Below are 2,677 nucleotides of genomic sequence, written 5' to 3'. Positions count from 1 at the left end.
ACATTAAATCATATTTTTAAAGCCTCTAAAGGAATGTAAGGGAAGTAATATTAACTGTTTGGAAGGGGTTTCTAACCCAGCAGGAAAGCAAAGATTACATATTTCAAGATTCTGAAGCAAATAAGCCATGGATTTGTTTCTCCAAAACAAATTTTCTTCCAAAAATGTAAATTATGTATTTAATCTGCATCTGTACCTTACTATTGTATACATACAAATGGATACGTGCAAACCCATACAAAATGTTCTCCCTCTGCCATAATACACACAGTAATTCTAATACTAATATGCTGAATTTATTGACTAGGATTGACTCATCCTGCAAATACTTTAGAGTTTAATTCCAGTTAAAGGAGTAAGTGTTCCCTTTGCTACACACATCCCTTGGACTACATGCTTATACATTTAAGCACAGGTCTGCATTTGTGAACCTTGCAGTATACCTGAGCCTACAGCATGAAGTCTGCAGCCGGCAGACCTGAGCCTGTAAGGGAGCTTGAACTACTAATGAAATTAATTGTAGACAGGCACTTAACTTTTATTATCATATTTTTCATAATTATTTTTTTGTGGTTCCAAGACTTCAGTCATTTCACATGGCTCCAGGGACTGCACATACAGTCTCTGGTACACAGGCGTGCAAGGCTGAGTGTGCCTCTTCCTCCCAGGCATCTGAGAGCTCAGTGCAGACCCCCAGCCAGCAGCAACCTAGCCCCTGGAGACAGCCTGTGTCCTGGCTCCCACAGTACAGCTGGTGGGGCAGTTTCTGTCCCGGCCCTGGGAGAGAGTTTCAAGCAATAATCCTGTATCTGCTTGAAAGCCCATTCCCGGTGAGGGAGTTCAGTGAAGCCTGACCACTCAGGTGGGACCCCAAAGAGCAGCAGTCTTTGAAAACTAGAGAAGGTGAAGGCTTAGTGCCAAGGATAGTGTCACAACAGGTGTGACACAGGAGTCGTTAAAAACTGGAAACTACCCAAGCAAAAACATTTCTTGACAGTGCTCTGGACAGTGTGCTGCTGTCCAAAAGCCCTGCTGTCTTGCTGGGGGGATCTCCAGTGAGCCCCTCCAAGAAGTAAAGACCTTGACTGCTCTTCAGACCTCATCTGGTGAACCCTCCACATGATTTATAGTTCTTAAAATACTGAAAGATGCCATGGGCAGCAGGGCGAAAGGAATGTGCCAGGTGAGTCCTGCAGTCAGTCTTTAAGGTCAGAAAGCAACAAGTAGAAGCTGGAGGGCCCCACTTGAGTGGCAGGAGTCAGAGGGCAAATGAGGAGGTAAGATGGAAGGAGGGATCCCACTGGGCACCATGGGGAGAAAGAAGAGGGCTGCTTTTGTTCAGTTATTTGCAAGTTACAGAATTGTGAAAGATCAAATGTGTCAGCTTAGCAAAGCATTTCAGACCAGGCTGAAAGCAACCTCACCTCCCTAACTGTCAGCATGGTGTGAAGAGTGGGGCTGGGGTGAACACTTGTCTTTTCCTGCTGCAAGCATGCTGTTATGCTCTCAGCATCAGGAAAGCCACACACACAGACACTTGACAAGGATCTTTCCCCACACTGTGGTTTCCTCCAGCACTGACACGTTTATTTCTCTCCATTCATTATATTTCCCCAAATGGTACTTACAAGGAAAGCTCTATTTTAAGCACCTGCTCCAGTGAATAGGGAATTAAAGAGCCCTATACTGTTAGACCTCAGTTATCTCACACACTCCTGCACGTGTTAATGATTTCATAGCAGCGTAACGACATCAGCAGTGCAAGGCTGCTCCACCCACAGCCTTCAGCACCATAATACCAGTTCTGCCAGCCACACACAGCATGATCTTTATTTGTCCAGTTCTGATGCTATTTTAACACTCTACAACAAGATATGTAAAAACTATATAAAGAGCTTTGTACATCTATGGCTTTCTTGAAAAATACCTAAGGACTTCAACTTCACCCTGCATTTCACTCTTGGAATACATCTTTTCTTTTTGCATTAATTTACTGGAGAAGCCTGTGCCTGGTACAACCCTCGAACACCAGAAGTCTTTCTGATGCCCATATATCCACACATTGCTAGGCAAGATCTCACTTTAAAGCACATCTAACTACAACACTGCACGTTCCAAAGCACTTTGCTTTGCTGCTCCCTGATGCAAAGTCAGTTCATTCAGCCCAGAGATGACTGTCCCAGATGTTTTACAAGCCATTCATCTCCACGGTGTCTTGCTAACTGTTGGTGACAATATCACAGCATGCATTCAGGTGCTTCTCATGCACATATCCCCTGAAATTGCCATTTCCCCTAAATGCATTTGTTATTTTTATTTACGAGGTACTCGGCGAGGCTTCCAAAGGCAGAAGTGGGGAAAAGACACAGCGGGGTGAGAGGAAACATCTTTGCAGTGTCAACTTACAGTGTCACTGCAAAAATGTCAGAGAGTAAGCAACAGATTTGCTGCCCTGCAGACGTGGATAATTTTGGGTAAACCAGACGGCCAGCAGAAAGCTGATTTCTTACCATGCCACAAAGCCCTCCTACAGCGATCTCCGAGGGCAAGCCGCCCTCTCCGCCGTCGGGAGGCAAAACTCCGCTGAACGTCTGTAGGCAGAGCCTTCACTCCGGGCTACTGTTCCCGTCTGTCGGGGGATGCCTGGCCCGGGGCTGCCGTCGCAGGCCCCCCGGGG

The 2,677-nt window shown here is 45.9% G+C and overlaps 1 protein-coding gene across 1 annotated transcript in view; it reads right to left on the bottom strand.

The window, feature by feature from the left end:
• Window positions 1-2,613, bottom strand: part of NPR3 (natriuretic peptide receptor 3) — a 44,657-nt gene extending 42,044 nt beyond the window's left edge. Inside the window, exon 1 of the mRNA XM_008629047.2 lies at window positions 2,511-2,613. The gene's annotated coding sequence lies outside the window, so the exon portion shown is untranslated. The remainder of the gene's footprint in view (window positions 1-2,510) is intronic.
• Between the last annotated feature and the right edge of the window lie 64 nt (window positions 2,614-2,677).

This window comes from Corvus brachyrhynchos, unplaced genomic scaffold, assembly GCF_000691975.1.
Source record: "Corvus brachyrhynchos isolate BGI_N302 unplaced genomic scaffold, ASM69197v1 scaffold140, whole genome shotgun sequence".
Classification (NCBI taxonomy): Eukaryota; Metazoa; Chordata; class Aves; order Passeriformes; family Corvidae; genus Corvus; species Corvus brachyrhynchos.
Note: the sequence above shows the minus strand (reverse complement) of the source record. Positions and strands in the feature narration are given on the sequence as shown.